At 44.6% G+C, this 18,266-nt stretch overlaps 1 protein-coding gene across 2 annotated transcripts in view; it reads right to left on the bottom strand.

Moving 5' to 3' along the window:
- The window catches only part of PLPPR1 (phospholipid phosphatase related 1), a 164,113-nt gene that overhangs the window by 145,489 nt on the left and 358 nt on the right, over positions 1 to 18,266 (bottom strand). Inside the window, exon 1 of one of the 2 annotated variants that reach the window (XM_081176864.1) lies at positions 15,561 to 15,686. The exons of the other annotated variant lie outside the window; for it this stretch is intronic. The gene's annotated coding sequence lies outside the window, so the exon portion shown is untranslated. Of the gene's footprint in view, positions 1 to 15,560; positions 15,687 to 18,266 lie in introns of those variants that run through there. 2 annotated transcript variants of the gene reach the window in all.

Raw genomic sequence — 18,266 nt, 5'->3', positions numbered from 1 at the left:
ACTTTCAAGGAAGGAGAGTCGACAACCTCCCAAGGGAGACCATTCCACTGTCAAATAGCTCTTACTGTCAGAAAGTTCTTCCTGGTGATTAGTTGGAATCTCTTTTCTTGTAACTTGAAGCCATTGGTTCGAGTCCTGCCCTCCAGAGGAGGATCCACACGATTACTGAAGGCACTTCCAGATCATATAAGAGCAGGTGTGGGGAACCTTTGGCCCTAAATAATAATAATAATAATAATAATAATAATAATAATAATAATAGTAATAATAATTTATTTATACCCCGCCCATCTGGCTGGGTTTCCCCAGCCACTCTGGGCTGCTTCCAACAAAACACTAAAATACAATAATCTATTAAACATTAAAAGAGGTCTTCTAAAAGTTTGGTAGTTATTTTTCTCTTTGACATCTGGTGGGAGGGCGTTCCACAGGGCGGGTGCCACTACCAAGAGGGCCCTCTGCCTGGTTTTCTGTAACTTGGCTTCTCGCAGCGAGGGAACCGCCAGAAGGCCCTCGGCGCTGGACCTCAGTGTCCGGGCAGAACATTGCTGAACTGCACTTCCCATTGTTCCTGGCCATTGCCCATGCTTGCTATGGCTGATGGGACTTGTGGTTCAATCTACCACCTCCATCTCTTCAATGTCTTTACTCGTGGTTTGGTGGGTATATTGGAGGTGCTATGCGCCTTTGTCACAGCCCCACCCACATCACCTCTAGCCAAGCTGTGCTTTCTTTGGTTCAGTTAAATCCTGCCACAGGGGCACCTGCTGGCCTCAAGTAGTGCAGCACCTCAAACATAGTCGCTGTCAGTGTAGTCTAAAGCAGGTATGTGAAAGATGGAGCCAGAATTCATCCACTGCCTCTCAAAACGTGGCAAACATTGATAACTCAGGCAGACGTTTTGTACCTAGCGTGCAACACTTTCCTTCACAAGCTTGCTGTTACATGATTAGCCTCGACTTTTATCGATTTGCTCCTTAAGAAGCAATCTCACAGGTCCACAAATGTTCCACCAAGCATTTTCCCTGAAGGAGGTAAGACTAGATATATTTGATGATAATAGCAAGGAGTAACAGGAATCTTTCTTTAATCCCCCCCCCCCCGCAGTCTGAATTCCTTTAAGAGGTACAGAGCCCAGGGAAAAGAATGCCGTTGCAAATATAGAACCTGATGCCATTTAGACAAACGGCTTCCTTCACATCATTAGCATTCCCAAAGTGGACGAGGCTCACCAATGTGCAAATACATGCTCCTGTGAGTTTGCTAGACAAAGCCAGCCTCTGCGCCACCAAGCAAATTTGCTTCTTTGATCGATCTGGCCTGTTGCAGCCACCTTACCCTGCCCTGTGTGCCACGGAGAACTGCAGCAATTTTAACACATCAATGCATTGCACTGGGGGGAACAAAAAAATCCATGGCTATTGTTATGGGTCAACACACCAGCAAAACAGACTTCTTGCTATGTTTCGTGAACTGCGCTGGTGGGAGTGACTCGAGCTCACTCAAGAGGACTGGATGCCAATAGATGGAAGAGATGTATTCTGTGGTGAATAATGGGTATATTAAAAGTGGCAGCTCCTCACTCCCTGATTTAGGAAGGTGGTTGCACAATACTATAACCTTTCCTAAATAGGAAATATAATCAAAAGTAGTGTGAGGAGAGCAAAGTCAGTGTGGCAATGTTTTCAGCCAAAGAATTACCAACTAATCCTACTAAGTTTCTCAATGCATAGTAATAATGAGTTGTGTCCTGATAATTTCATTATAATGGCTACTCTGAAGAGAACTAATGAGCTCACCTGAACTAGAATGTTAACCTGCTCAGCTTTATTAATAAATGATCACAGCTTATTCCTTGGGTGAGGTAAATGATCCCATAGAGAATATTAGCATTTTATAGACTATGGTTAGGATTTTCCTCTGATCTCTTTTAAAAATTCATTTGTATTGATTTCCGCCCCCTCCCTATAGAGAGTACCTATATTTGCATTAACTGTAATGCACGGTGATAAAAACAGCTAAAGGCTCCTTTCGTCTGGTAATCCAATAAATAAAAATTACCAGATTGAGATTTCTCTCTCTCTCTCTCTCTCTCTCTCTCTCTCTCTCTTTCTTTCTTTCTTTCTTTCTTTCTTTCTTTCTGCTGTTTCATTTATGCTTATCTGTGAAGTAGAATCATAGAATCATAGAATCATAGAGTTGGAAGAGACCACAAGGGCCATCGAGTCCAACCCCCTGCCAAGCAGGAAACACCATCAGAGCACTCCTGACATATGGTTGTCAGGAGACAACCATAAGTAAGATTATGTGTTCTTTATGGCTTCCTTAGAGAAGTTTTGAAATGTCATCGAACCCAGATTGGAAACAAAATGCAATCAATTTTTCCTTCCATTGGTACTTACATATCTGATAACCTATGAAGAAAGAGATGTTGGGTGGGGGGGGGAGGGGGAGAAAACGCAAGCCACCTACGTCTGGAACATAGAATAATTGTGTCAATTGAGAAATACAAATCTCAAAGTGATGTAATTTTTAAAAGGGACATAGCATGCCTTTGTAAACGCCAGGGCAGCCTTCTGGAAACCAAGTACGCATCAGTTTTTGAAGCTCGCCAGTTACCATGGTTACCACTACATGGGCTCGGCTTATTTATAGCGATGCACTACAGACAGTGTCTTCCTGAAGGAAGGAGAGAGAATTCTGACCTAGAAGGAACATGAGGGCTGCTTGTTGGAAATTATGAGATTGGAGAAGAAGAAGAAGAAGAAACAACAACAACAACTGCCTAGTTAACTACAGGGATCCCTAGAACAACAGTTTAATTCTTCGCGAAAGGTGAATGTAGAAGTCAGTCATGGAAGGGCTACTCAAAAGTCAGCTCAGGTGCTTAATATAAGACACTTGTATTATTACTTTCTTATTTATTTATATACCACTTATATGCCAAAAATGGCCTCTAACCGTTTAACCCTCACACAATTAAAATACACCCTAACAATTCCACTAGAACATTAAAAAATCCCTAATGGCAGTTTTCAAGAAAACGGGCCTTACAAAGGGTAACAATTAAAACATCTGAAAGAGCAAATAAAACAATAGGATCAAGAAGCTTGAGGTCAGTGGAATAGTAGCCTGATCTATTCCGCCAAAAATCAAGTTCTCTGAAATTTGCACCCCAATTGCTCTTTTTTAAAAAAGCAACTATGACTCTCATTCCAAGAAACAAACAGCTGATGTGACCACATTTTCTTGCCAATATTTCAGTAGTTAAGCATATGAATAAACTGAACTTGGGACATGCTCTTTCTAACTAAGAAAGAAGGCTCATGTCTTTGGTTCCAAAGGCCACAATGGAAAATGTGGTGGATTATTAGAAGGCTTGGCGTGTTTGCATATTGCTGGCCAGGTGGGGCTCATTAGCTCTGGGAGAAGGTGTGTGATTCCTTGGCTGGAGGAAGCTCAGGACAGGTGAGGGCCTCACTCCTCGGCAAGCCCAGATGCGGCAATCAGCATGCAAAGTACAAAAGGGAAGCAGAGCTGAGGTACTGGGTCTGCTCAACTGCCATGTTGATGAGCCTTAATTTGGATGCTCCTGGACCTCTGTGGGACTGTGTTTCAGGTTTGACTCTGGACTGTATCCCGACTGCTAGACTTCAGACTTGGTTTATCTGGATTTACCCTGGACTGCCTTTCCTGATCTTTGGACTTTGCTTGTGTGGATTGACCCCTGGACTTTGGACCTGACATACTGACTTACTGCCAGGTAGGCCAGGGATACAGGACACTTTTAAAGTGTGAAACTGCTCCAGGGCATGGATGATATCTAGTTCAATAGAATTTACTGTTTGTTATGTTCCTGAATATTTTCTCAGTTTCCAGTACAGTGCTAGCTTGGGTTAAGTACTTAATTCATTCCGGAGGTCCGTTCTTAACCTGAAACTGTTCTTAACCTGATGCACCACTTTAGCTAATGGGGCCTCCTGCTGCCGCCTCGCCGCCAGAGCATGATTTCTGTTCTCTTCCTGAAGCAAAGTTCTTAACCTGAAGCACTATTTCTGGGTTAGCGGAGTCTGTAACCTGAAGCGTATGTAACCTGAAGCGTATGTAACCTGAAGTACCACTGTCTTCGTATTTTCTGCCTTTTCCCCTGAAAGCGACTCAAGGCAGCTACAGCTAAAATTTTGCTTCGTTCCATTTATCTGTCGAAGGTGTTTACATGATCCCTTCCCTCACACAGTTCTACTTTACAACAATCCTGTGAGGTAGTTTTGGTGGAGAGGTTGTAATTGGCACAAGGTGACCGATGTATATTCAGATATGAGATACATGCGTGCGGGAGACCAAATGTGGGAGAATCTTCCTGATGTAGAGTAGAATGTCCTTATTTTCACCTGATAAATCTTGAAGGTTTGGGTTAGGTTTTCCACCTCAATGTGTCTGGGACACATGGAGAGAGTGGCTCACAAGATGCAGGAACAGATAGAAATGACCTTTCCTCATACATCCTGTTCAACTTATCAAGGCTAGGCTTGCACAAGTCATGACCTGTATAGGCCTAATGCAGCCCATCAGCCATGTGTGGTGGTCTAACAGGAGTTTGAGAAGCTTCCTGGATTTCATCCCCACCACCTTAGAGGTGCAAAACTAGGGAGTCTAGCACCTAGCAGGCCACAATATGTAGCTGGTGGTCTTAATGATTCAGCTTGGTGTGTTGTGAGCCAGGGATGTCTGCACAGTGCTTCTCTTCGCCATATAAATGTGCTGCTTTCTGCCAGTTGCTGTGCTTGTCTTACTAAACAGAAATTGCGCTTCAAGACCCCAACCACCCCCCAAAATGAAGAAAGTGACACGGGATTTCAGTTTAAGTTACTGGGCAAAATTTAGGCCACAGCTTTATTGAATACAGAATGAGTGGTATTGGCTTAGGCATTGGAATCATCCAATTATATCAGACTCCCATCTGCATCGCGGGGAATCTGATAAAAGGGTGAAATACCACCAGAGGGAGCCCCACCGATGCGGACCAACTTGAGCTCGCCCCCGGTGCCCCCGTGGGGTCCTGGTATGGCCCTAGCCCCTACCGTGGGGTTTCGGACAAGACCCAGGCCAACCCCTGATTCCTTTAACGGAATACCCTTGAGCTTGAAGGGGCAGGTGATGGCCACACCTCCCCTCCCCACACTTTTTTGATCCAATGTCTAACCGCCAAACCTTACAAAGCTGTGACGATTGCTACGCGGTAAGCGAAAACCAAATAGCTCTGCCAATCTGCTAATCTGCAAACTGCCAATCTGGAATCTGCCAATTCCTACCAGGCTCCCATTGCAAAACAGGCAACCAACAATGTCCATAGCAAGGCCAACACACCAGATAAAGGGGATGGGTGGGCGGGTGATTAAATAATGTTTCGCGGCCACCACCCAAGCCAAGCCATTGGCTTTAGGGACCCAGTGACTGAGAAACGACCTCCAGAGTGGAGCAGGGCATAGCCCTGCCCACACCAGGAGGTGGGAGATGCCTGGGGGCCCGAGCGCAATGTATACCCTCCTTGAAGAGGATCCGATTATCTGGACTCTGAACGGTCTTTGTTCAAATATGTCCGAGTGCTGTAAAAGTCACTCACTAAGAACACTGCACCTCATCTGCAGTCAATACACTTCGTATGGGGAGAGGGGGGGGGGTCCATTGCCTTTTCATATAAATCGCCTCATTTCTACAAATGGGATGTACTTTAAAGGAAAGCAGATAATGTGAGAACAATAGCCAAGCATGTCAAAGGAGCAGATGAGAGACAGGCACTGACTGCTTCTCACCTCTTGTGGGCAGCGATAAAGTGCATAATTAAATAGAAATCCGTGCAATTAGCAGGGGCAGCATAAAAGTGCCTGTGCTTATATAGTTACTGTTAATTCAGTGATTCAATTCAAGCTGCTTCATCACTTGAAGTTGGAGGCAGATTTTCTTATTACCATTATTATATTTAAAAGTCAAAATCTTAATTCCTTGCTCTCTGGAAAAGTCAGGACTGGGAGGGCATGGCAGATCAAAGCAAGCAGGAGGTATGAAGAGTGGGAAAAGCCCCTTACCTGCTTCCCGGAAGCCCATTTGGGGCTGCCATTTAGAATTTAGCTGTTAGGATGACATATCACCTCAGGAAGTTTGCTGTTTATTTATTTGTTTTTAATTAAAATGGGATTCTTAATCATCTGGAGAATGTAATTGACTTTGCCGTGAATTCCCTGATATACTGTTAATATCCAGGATAAGAGAATTCCCACTGTTTCATTCCCTTGTTTTTTCTGGCTCACTGTTTGCTTTCTATCTTCTTGAATTCTGGTCCAAGAGGACAATTTCTCCAATTGATTTCAGAACTGGAGCATAGTTTTCTCATCTGCATCTTTTCATTCCACTACATTACCAATGTATACTTGTGTGTATTGACCACAAAAAAGCTATCCTGATCTGATGGTGAAAATGTATGACTACACCATGACTACTTTTGTGCAGTGTTTTACCAATTTGCACCTGCCACCACATGAAAGGCTCTTAATACCACCTTAATCACATGCAATTTGTTCTTTTGGAGTGTATTATCAGTGCATGCAAGTGTACCTTTGCATGGGTAAAAACAGCATATACAAATATCTTGATCCAGTCAAACATATGACCACAACAAGATTGCTTTTCTAAAGTGCATTAAGCACAGATGTCCATTGGATATTTAGAGGGGGAAAAGAAGCAATTAATGAACTGAAGAAGCCTTTATTTATTTATTTATTTATTTGTAAAAAAAAAAACTTTGTGCATCTGCATCTAAACTTGCCCCTTTCTAAATTTTATTTATTGGTGTGTGTTTTTCTTTTTGCAAATCAACTAAAGAATATAATAATATAAAATCGGTATTAGGGGCTTTTCTTAGGACGGTGGAGGCCATGTGTGCTGTGTCCCATTGGTGAAGCGATGGTGGCATTTGCCCTTCTGATTGAAATGCTCGGGGGAGGGGGGAAGCAAAAATGGGGAGTCAAGGAGGGCAAGTTGGGTGAAGGGGGAGTGAGAAATGTCCTTATGTTCATCAGAGGAATGTTGGCAGGTATGAGTTCAATAGCTGACTCACACAATAGCTGATCACACAAGGAGCAGCAACTGGCATTGGGCCAAACTTCAGGTAAGGAGAATCTCAGTACTATCTCTATTAAACTCCTATCCCCCCCCCCTGTTTCTGTTCACGAAGATCTTTTGCAGTGTTGGGGGGGGGGGATGTCACTATTAGGATTGTACTAAACCCAATATAGCCAGGTCTGAGGATACAAAATGTCAGAGAAACGTTGATTAGAATTCTATGTAAAGGGGGGGGGGAGGAGACCTAATTCTGAAGCCTGTATAGAAAGTCACTTGCACCTAACTGCTTTTCTTGCCCAGTTTATTATGGTTCTCCCAGTCCTGGTTTAGAGGCAAGGAGCTATGTAGATGATTCATCCAAAAACCACAGGCAGTACTTCAGCTTCTGAGGTATTCCACTTCCCACTATTCCACTTTCAAGCGTATATATTATCAGGCAGAAATAAAGTAGTTACAGGATTGGGGAAAGCCTTGTTGACGAGGAAGGAAATACTACTTTGTGAGAAAAATGTGTTGCACAGGTGATTGGAGACAATGACCTTTGTTAGAATTCCTGCTCCATGATTGCAGTCATAGGATTGTTGTCTTTCACATGACGGTATGTGTTTTGACTCCACAGAGTGCGAAGTGAAGGAAACAGAACGTTTGTGTTACTGTGTTCCATGAAGTGGGACTATTGTCCTTTCTCTCTCTGCTGTTTGATGCTAGAGAGAGAGGGAGCCATGTTGCAGTGCTCCGTGTGTGATTATATGTAAATAAAGTAGATTAGCCAAAATGCCGAGTTGCTGAGATCTGTCATGCACATGATGCGCGAACTCTGCGGATTCCTAAGTGTGCCGGTGTTGGTTGGCACTGGTCGCTGTGATGTTCAGGCTGAAGAAAGCTTATGAAGCTCCCGAACGATCGACCAGGAGGGAGAGAACATGCCTGTCGGGCATGTGTCTCTGCTTGAGGGTCCTACTTGAGTGTAGGCTGAACTCCTGACAACCTTTTCCAAGGAAGTGCAACTAAGACTACTTGGGGATAAACTCCATCAGTCATAATGTGTTTTACTTCCAAGCAGGTTTCCTTAGGATCAAACAGCTTGGTCAAATGCCTGTCTATTTGTAAGTAAGACCTGCTAAGTTCAATAGCCCTTGTTCCAGAATAAGTGAGTGTATAGGCTTGTGGCTGTGGCCTGTTTATGGCACTCCTTGAAAGGCAGCCTGTACTGTAATCTAAATCAAATCCATGCTCAAGGTTATGGCTGAAGGTTGAGTGATAAACATTTTACAAGGAAGAACTCCTCTGCCGGTGTCTTCTCCTGACTGAAAGCAAACATAATTAATTTGGACGAATGTTCTTTCCACAGCCGTTATGTAAATGGGGCCTGGCCATGTCGCAGAGAACTTGAACTGAAAAGCAAATAAGAATGCGGGACACTGTACACATTTGCATTCCGTAGCTACCACTGCTAACAGGTGATGTTGTGAAACGGGGAATGTGGCAAATAAGAGCAACATCAACATTGAAGGGACACGGGTGGTGCTGTGGGTTAAACCACAGAGCCTAAAGCTTGCTGATCAGAAGGTTGGCAGTTCAAATCCCCGTGACGGGGTGAACTCCCATTGCTCGGTCCCTGCTCCTGCCTACCTAGCAGTTCAAAAGCACATCAAAGTGCAAGTAGATAAATAGGTACCGCTCTGGCGGGAAGGTAAATGACTTTTCTGTGCACTGCTCTGGTTCGTCAGAAGCGGCTTAGTCATGCTGGCCACATGACCTGGAAGCTGTACGCTGGCTCCCTCGGCCAATAAAGCGAGATGAGCACCGCAACCCCAGAGTCGTCCGCAACTGGACCTAACAGTCAGGGGTCCCTTTACCTTTTATCACATTGTTACTTATTTATTACTATTTGTTCTTTGTATGTATTTCCCACCTTCCCTTCAATGAGCCCAAGGTACATGGTCTTCCTCATCCTCCTCTTCATAGAACTGGAAGGGTCATCTAGTCCAACCCCAATTTCACCTAAAGCTTCCATGACAGATGGCCATCCAACCTCTGCTTAAATACCTCCAAGGGAGGAGAGTCCATAACCTCCTGAGGGAGGCTGTTCCACTGTCAAACAGCTCTTACTATCTAAAAGTTTTTCCGTATGTTTAGTTGGAATCTCCTTTTTTGTAACTTGAAGCCATTGGTTCAAGCAGGAGAAAACAACCTTGCTCCATCTTCCATGTGACAGCCTTTAGATATTTGAAGATGGCTATCATATCTCCTCTCGGTCTCCTCTTTTCCAAGCTAAGCATACTCCTTCAAGCATTCATTGTAAGGCTTGGTTTCCAAGACATTTTCCTTCTCATTGTTATCCTTACAACAAATCTGTGAGGTAGGTTAAGAATCTGTGACTGGCCCCAGGTCACACAGGAAGTATCATGGCTGTGGCAACTTGATCCCTGGTTTCCTAGGTCTTAGTCCAGCAACCGAACCACTGCACCATCTTGGCTCTCAATTTTCAAAATAAATGAGAATGGCCCGCATTACCTTTATTACCAGGTACAGTGGTACCTCAGATTACATACGCTTCAGGTTACAGACTCCACTAACCCAGAAATAATGCTTCAGGTTAAGAACTTTGCTTCAGGATGAGAACAGAAATCGTGTTCCGGCGGCGCGGGAGGCCCCATTAGCTAAAGTGGTGCTTCAGGTTAAGAACAGTTTCAGGTTAAGAACGGACCTCCGGAACGAATTAAGTACTTAACCCGAGGTACCACTGTATATATAAAGATTCCTTCAAACTGCTAAGAGATCAAGGAGATCAGAAGAGAAAGGGGAAACACAGAAGGTGGCTTATAGATGTGATGTGCCCACTGGTGGTATAATTATTTCCTTATTTTCCACTTATGTATTTTTTAAAAAATAATATTTTGATCCTACCTTTCAGGTTACTGAGCTTTCCATGGCAGTTAATAAAATCACAGTAAAATCAAAACAAGTCATCTTTTCCACAGTACCATAGTTATAACCCTAAACTCACCTGCTAGGCAATGATTCCCATGGAGCTTTGCTAGAATTACTTCTGAGTAATAAATAGTGAGGTTCACATTGCACATCTTCTTAGTGTTGGCTGGATAGGCCAAAGCGACAAAAAATGTTATGTGTATTGGGGCCTTGGCTCGCTACTATCTCTCTAAACTGGAAAAACAAAGATTGACCTCTTGTGGTTGCAGGAAATAAGATGGCCGCATTGTTACATAGAGCACAGCAATTCCACGTACTGCCACAAATTAACGAAATGAGGAACAAATTCCAACAATGTTTTCAAGGCAGAGTCTTTGGTGTCACTAACCAATGTTGTCCACCTAGGGCCAGACATGACATGGGAAGCCCATGACATGGTGTTTAAGGAAGAAGAAGAGAAGAGTTTGGATTTGATATCCCGCTTTATCACTACCCGAAGGAGTCTCAAAGCGGCTAACATTCTCCTTTCCCTTCCTCCCCCACAAGAGCAATGTTTCCTAAACTTGGGTCTCCAGCTGTTTTTGGACTACAACTACCATCATCCCTAGCTAGCAGGGCCAGTAGTTAGGGATGATGGGAATTGCAGTCCAAAAACAGCTGGAGACCCAAGTTTGGGAAACACTGTTGTAGAGCATGATTTGTATGTGCATATGTGTGTTGGTAAAACACAACGCAGCAAATGTAAGCTTTTAATCTAAACTCCTTAATACAATTGTTCCTCTGACAGATCTAGCTCCTTCCATTTTGAGGGAAATTTTCTAATCTTTCTTGCACCAACACATTTCCCTATTGTTCCGGTGCAGGTGAAGGTGCACTTCAGAGGGCCCCGTTTACTTGCTAAGGATCTACCAGCTTAATTTTCTGATTTATTTTTCCCATTATTGATTGTGTGCCTCGGCTCAGCCTACAGCTGGGTTTTCCCAATTTCTTAGCCAAAGATGTTGCCATGGCAACAGCTGTGAGGGGGGAGGGTAAAAAAAAAATATCACTTGGATTTAGCATTGTGCCAACGTGTCACCGTTCTAAGCAGAACTATTCTCTTGAAATTGGATTATAAAACATTCTTAAGACAGAGACATGCTCAGTTGCTGTGCTCCTCCCTGAAATCTATTTGCAAGCATCTCCTGGAGGATCTCTCTGCCTCTGATACGAGAGCACGTTACTTCAGTTTAGCTAGAGAGAACATTATTATAATAATGACTTTATATATAGTGCCGCAAATTATGGAGCATGGGACAACTCATCGATTGTGAGTTGGATGGTTATTAACCGAGGGCTGGATTCTGAATAACTCCAGTTATCTCTCCTTTTTAACAGTGAACTGAGGTGATGAGTGACAACAGGATTGATTAAGCCCCAGCAGGGCTGCTGAGGAACATAGAGGAATCAGCATTAAGTCTCAAAAAACAAGAACAACCCAATAAAGGTAAAGGTACCCCTGACCATTGGGTCCCGTCGCGGATGACTCTGGGGTTGCGGCGCTCATCTCGCTCTATAGGCCAAGGAAGTCAGCGTTTGTCTACAAACAGCTTCCAGGTCATGGGGCCAGCATGACTAAGCCGCTTCTGGTGAACCAGAGCAGCGCACGGAAATGCCGTTTACCTTCCCGCCAGAGCGGTACCTATTTATCTACTTGCACTTTGATGTGCTTTCAAACTGCTAGGTTGGAAGGAGCTGGGACCGAACAACGGGAGCTCACCCCATCGCGGGGATTTGAACCGCCGACCTTCTGATCGGCAAGCCCTAGGCTCTGTGGTTTAGACCACAGTGCCACCCGCGTCCCTGAACAACCCAATACCCTCCTCCAAAAATCCTCCAGCCAAATGGGGACTGAGCATGGTCAGTAGCCACACAAATTTATTTCATTTCACTTTTTAAAAGAAATAAAAACCCAGCTAACTCTACCCATCACCTCCATGAAAGGAGATTGTCAAATCTAAAGTACTTGGCATAAGGGGGTTGGACTAGATGACCCAAGTGTTTCCTTCCAGCTCTGAAATTCTGTGATTCTATGTGGAAAGACTAGCAAAGGATGAGAAGGTCTGTTCAGGCAGAAGTAACTTTGCTTGTCAATTTATCCTCCAGTCTTCCAGCTATGCTCATAGCTTGATAAACCTACATACCCCACAAGGAAATTACATATATATACATTATTGCACTGATTCCTAATCCTGCGAGGAGCCCTTTAAACATTTCAGTAGCTGAGAGGGCAGCTGTATTTCCACAAGGAGCTCTTGCATGGCTGGAATAATCATGTGAGTGCAACCAATTGCAGGGGACTTGAAGAGAGAGCCCAGTGAACTTCATGCATTGGTTTATCTTTATTTTATGCTGTTGTTAACCAGAAGGTTGGTGGTTTGAGCCAACCCAGGGCAGGATTCCTGTCAGGAATTCAGCCTACACTTGAGTAGGACTCTGGCAGAGACAATGCCCTACTGGCATGTTCTCTCCCTCCTGGTCAATCGTTTGGGAGCTTCAAAAGCTTTCTTCTGCCTGAACATCACAGCGACTGATGCCAACAGACATCAGCACACTTAGGGATCCGCAGGGTCTGCGCAGTTTGCATGACAGACCTCAGCATTTTGGCTAATCTTTATTTACATATAAACACACACAGAGCACTGCAATATGGCTCCCTCTCTCTCTAGCATCAGACAGCAAAGAGCAAAAGCTAAGGACAACAGTCCCTCTTCATGGAACACAGTAACACAAACATCTGTCTCTGTCACTTCCCACTTTGTGGAGTCAAAACATATACCGTCATGTGATAGACAAAAATCCCATGACTGCAATAATGGAACAGGAATTCTAACATCCTCCCCCAATTCATGATCTGTGTTGCAGTCATCAGTGTAACAACAACAATGATACAGATGTAATACACACAGTATACCTCTGTATCACCTATTCCACCCTTGGAACTACCTGCAGCTGGATTGGCCTTAGGCCTTACCATCTTGCACTTCTGACTAGTCTTGGCATCATAACCCTTCTGACTATCAGGAAGTCTCACACCTGGCTTTGTTGGGACTTGAACCCTAGCCTCATTCCCCTCTGAGGAACCAGTGTTGACACACACAGCCTCTGGACATGGTCCGGCTTCCTTCTCCAAGGAAACATTGTATACCCTTACAGCCTTTGGGCGTGGTTTCCTGTCTTTCGAGGACAAACCCTGTACCCCTTTTAAGACTCCGGGTTCCAAGACCTGTGTCAAGCCACTAACCACAGCTAAATCTGCAACAGCTGTGTTAGCAAACTCCTGAGCATACCTGGTGGGCATCACCCTTTGTAGCTCTTCCTGATCTGCGCATCTGGCACATCTCCTCCACTGGATCAGTGGAACTCACCTCAGGGCACCTGCTGTTTATAACAGCAACAGACTTAGTATCTAAGCCTCCAGCAATGGGGTAGTCTAGGAAAATACACACACACACACACACACACACACACACACACACACTTTGCTCTGTGGGGAGATGGGCTTGGGGGTTCTTTCCAACTCTGCAATTATTCTACATGAAGTTCTCCAGCAATGCTTGCTGAAGAGTGGCATAGAAATTAATTAAATGCTTCTTAAGCAACCTGTAAAGGAGATTAGTAGAATTAAGACCATTTAAAAGACAGGGGCTGAGGTTGAGGGATAGTGGTTTGCTTAATGCTATCTAGTAAGTTTATGGGTGAGGTAGATTTGAGCCCAGTGGTTTTGTGGTTCACAGAACTCTTGCTTAGCCACAATACTGTGCTAGTTATTCTTTATTATTATTATTCTCTCCTTGATCCCTCCCTTTATTTATTCAACTTCCCTTGTTTTTTGTTCATCTTTCCTAAGAAGTGATTAAGATATATTTTGCGCGCTGCTGTTGGTTGATGGAAATTCATCGTTGCTGTGCCTTAAGTATTGTTGGAGGATTTTTATATGCCTGTGGGTGTGAATCAAGGAAGACTGTGCAGGCAGCATAAATTCTAAACATAGAGAAATATTGATATGTGTATATGTGAGAGATACTTTGCCAAGAGCTCTAATCAAAACAAAATTGACAACAGTGACAGTGCTAAACTATCGGAGATGGGCGAAAACAATAAGTATTGACTTAAGTCCTGTTGACAAATGAAGAGTGTGCATGGAACCTCTGAGAAAAGTGTTTTGCTCTTAGCAACTGCAGCTGTTTCCTTCCTTGTGACAGTGTTGATTTACGGCGGCTTATCAAGGTATGTCTTCAGTGAGGCATAATGCTGATTTTACAGGGAGGAGGGAGACAATATGGATGTTATCAGAGCTATGCCAGGTTCTCAGACCTTTGTGCCAATGGCTAAACATGGAATTCACCAATGTTTCAAAGGATAAGGCAGGCTGGCCGTGCTCCTGATCTGAGGATGGGCTCCCCTGTACAGAAACCATGCCTATACAATTTGTGTGCAACCTGTTTTCTGCAGCTCCTGTGCAGAACAGCCAATCAATGTGTGGAAGTCAGGGGTGGTCATAATATTGATTGTCCTTGTGTGATGTATTCAGTGGTCTGTGTTTGCCTGAGCTGGAGTCTGGACTAAGGATTCTGAGCTCCTGTGTTCTGATTTGATACATGATGTCTAATCACAGAACATCCCAGGATGTGGGCCTCTGCCATTGGCCCTTGAACTCTGAGCCATGATTCACAGCTTGGAAGTTAAGACAGCGAATCACGTTGGGAGTGGAAGTAGTCCAGGCTTTCACAAATGTATTTAAGCAGTTGCTTTGCCCCTGTTTCCCAGTTACGTAGTTCAATAAAGGTTCTTGCTGTTATCACTGTGTCTTGCCTTGTGGGAACCCACCTACACTTCACCTTGCAACCAACCACCTGCACAGGGCTTTACAGTCTGAACCAACAGGAATCCCAAGGATTGAAACATACCCTCCAACATTTCTCCAGAGAAACTAGGGATGTCCTATGCAATAATAATTTGTTCCCCACCCATCTGACTGGGTTACCCCAGCCACTCTGGATGGCTTCCAACACATATACAAACATAGGCAAAGGTAAAGGGAACCCTGACCATTAAGTCCAGTCACGGATAACTCTGGGATTGCAGCGCTGATCTCACTTTACTGGCTGAGGGAGCTGGCGTACAGCTTCCAGGTCATGTGGCCAGCATGACTAAGCCACTTCTGGCGAACCAGAGCAGCGCACGGAAAAGCCGTTTACCTTCCCACTGGAACGCTACCTATTTATCTACTTGCACTTTGGCATGCTTTCGAACTGATAGGTTGGCAGGAGCAGGGACCGAGCAACAGGAGCATACCCCGTTGCGGGGATTCGAATCCCAGACCTTCTCACCGGCAAGCCCTAGGCTCTGTGGTTTAGATCACAGCACCACCCGTGTTATAAAAACATAACAAACCATTGAACATTAAAAACTTCCCCATACAGGGCTGCTTTCGGATGTCTTCTAAAGGATGTATAGTTACTTACCTCCTTGGCTCAGGAGTCAGATAACGCCATACCCTCCAACATTTCTCTCATGAAACTAGGGATGCCCCAAGGAAAGGCAGGACATTCTGGGATCAAATCAGGATAGCTTCTGTAAATCTGGGTCTGTCCTTGGAAAATAGGGACACTGGGAGGGTCTGTTGAAGTAGGCAGTCCTTAGTCACAGACTGGGAACTATTCTTTTTGGAGAAGGACCGTAACTTGGTGATAGATCACATCTTTTACACCCAGAACACCAACCTCCAGGTAGGACTGAGAAAGGCTCTTGTCCTGAAATCCTTTCAATGTAGATACTGAGCATTTATCAAGGGTTAGGTATACGGCAGCATCGTATGACTGTATGGCTCTAGGCCTTGTAACCATAACCACACATGCTGCAATAGGAATGTGCAACATCAGCCCCTGCCGTTGAAAGGCAGTCTGAAGCGTTTGCATTGGTCAGGCCTTTGTCCCCATGCACCTCTAATTCTGAACCTTGGGCTCCCTATAGATAAGCTAATTAAACCTCTTTGGCTTGAAGAAGGGGCCTAATGTTTAATTGCTATGGTGACACGGATCATCAGGCAGCAGAAGTTTGTATTCTCTTCTAGGTTATGCAAATGCAGCTCTCTTCTCTCTCACTGACTTATTTTTACTGCATGCCTTCCAGCTAATATATTCCCCTCAGTCGTCTTGCTGCCTGTGAGGAGCTAGAGAAAGACGTCAGAGCTATTTTGGAACTAATTTTGCCCCCACTCGCTTTGCATTTTCCTGAAGAATGTGTCAACCCACAACACAGCAACAGAGACATAACTGCCAGCGTTGGGCCCCTCTGTACTCAAAATGGCAGGAAGCTTAGGGATTGCGTCTGTTGGCCCACATGTACAATGCTACTTGATTTTTATCCCTCAAAAGTGAGGCTTGAGCTCATTCCTCCATTGCCTCGATTTTAAATCTTGAAAGGAAAGGGAGAGAAGCTCCACTGGGTAATATTCAATTAAGTTTTACTCAGAATAGACCTATTGAACTTGCTGGACTTAACTTGGTCTTCATTTAATTGAAGACTAAAACTTAGGCAGCATACACACTATGTCTTTAAAGCACCCTCAAATAATTCTGGGTACTGTAGTTTGATAAGGGTTGCTGGGAATCTGTGAGGGGTAAACTACAGTACCCAGAATTCTTATGGTGCTTTGAACTTGCTTTAAAGGTGCAGTGAATGCCACCCTTACCTTTAGAAGATCAGTTTTGAATGTGCCTTTCCAATGTTTCAGTAGAGCAGGGGTAGGGAACAGTTAGCAGCAACAGGGCCATGTTCCCTTTTGAGAGTCACTTGCCAGTGGTGAGCAGAACTAGAGGAAAGAGAGGGAAGAGTAACATAACTTCTGCCTTTCTACAGTAGGCTGGTTTCACACATTCACACAATCCTGTCTCCACCACCTAGGCAAAAAGCATTGTCAGAGTTTAAGGGCACATTCCAGTCAGGCAAAAAATACTTGGGGTGCTGTAGTGGTTGGGAGTTACTCGTGCGTAATCCTGCCCCGTTTGAGCATCGGATTGCCTGGTTAAACCCTCCGGACTGCACAGCCCATCTCAGCGTGGCTGCCCTTAGTCACTCGTAGAATCTGTCTGTGGGCGTTTCTTAAAGCGCTGCCAACATAAGAGTTGTTTGACGCCCAATCGTCTCCGCCTCTCACTGCGCGGGAGTCTCCTGCGCAGGGTGGGCGTGGGCAGCGGGGTGCTTGGGCTCTCCTCGCTAACTTCCAACGAAGAGTCCTGGAGCCCCTGCACCTCCCTGTCCCGTTGCTCTCCTGGATCCCTGGTGTTACACTCTTTCTCTTCCCCTCTTTCCCAGCTGAGTCTCCCCCTAGCGCTGGGACCTTCTCCTGCAGAATCAGAGACCCTCTCCTTCTCCTGTGCCTCTGATGTCAGTTCCCTGACAGGTGCAAAGTAGGGTTAGTGAAGTGTGTAGCTTGAGGATAGTCCCAAGGACCAGACAAAGAAGCACATTCTGAGGTTTCCCAACCCTGGAGTAGAGGACTGCATGTTTGCAATGCAGGGCAAAATATACTTCAATGGCAGGGAAAAATAATAATAATCTGCACATTCATTTCTGAAACGATGGCAGCTTGTGTGATCATTTTTTCGTGTGCACCCAGTTCTTTCTCATTATGTGTCCGTTCTGCACTGTGCAGTTTGACACAATGACAATGGAGTTTGTGCAGCTCTTCCACATGCCAGGCAAGTAGCCAGTGTGATAAGGTGCCACGCCGAAACAAAAGCTGCTTCTTTATGAGGGAACTCTGAGCCATGACAAACTTGTGGGCTCCATCTGCCAGGAATTAGCTGCCAGGAGAGACAAGAGCCTTTGCATTTTCTATTAGCGTGGTAATTAAGAGCTCCTCCAGACAACAGGTTTATCAAGCATTCGTCCTGATTTGCTTTCATGGAAGTTAGGTTACACCAGGTTTTTATCTGGCGTTAGCTCCAATTTGTTTATGGGGTGATTATATGACAATGTTCACCATTCATTCTGATTTGCTTGTGGACAATTTTTATATCTTCCCATTAACCATTCATTCATCTCACACATTTCAGTGCCATCAAGTTGGTGGCTACTGCAACACCTGTGTTTTGTAACTTGGGTCTGCAGCTGTTTTTGGACTACAACTCCCATCATCCCTGACCACTGGTCTTGCTAGCTAGGGA

Source organism: Podarcis bocagei (genome assembly GCF_964188305.1).
Source record: "Podarcis bocagei genome assembly, chromosome: 17".
Classification (NCBI taxonomy): Eukaryota; Metazoa; Chordata; class Lepidosauria; order Squamata; family Lacertidae; genus Podarcis; species Podarcis bocagei.
Note: the sequence above shows the minus strand (reverse complement) of the source record. Positions and strands in the feature narration are given on the sequence as shown.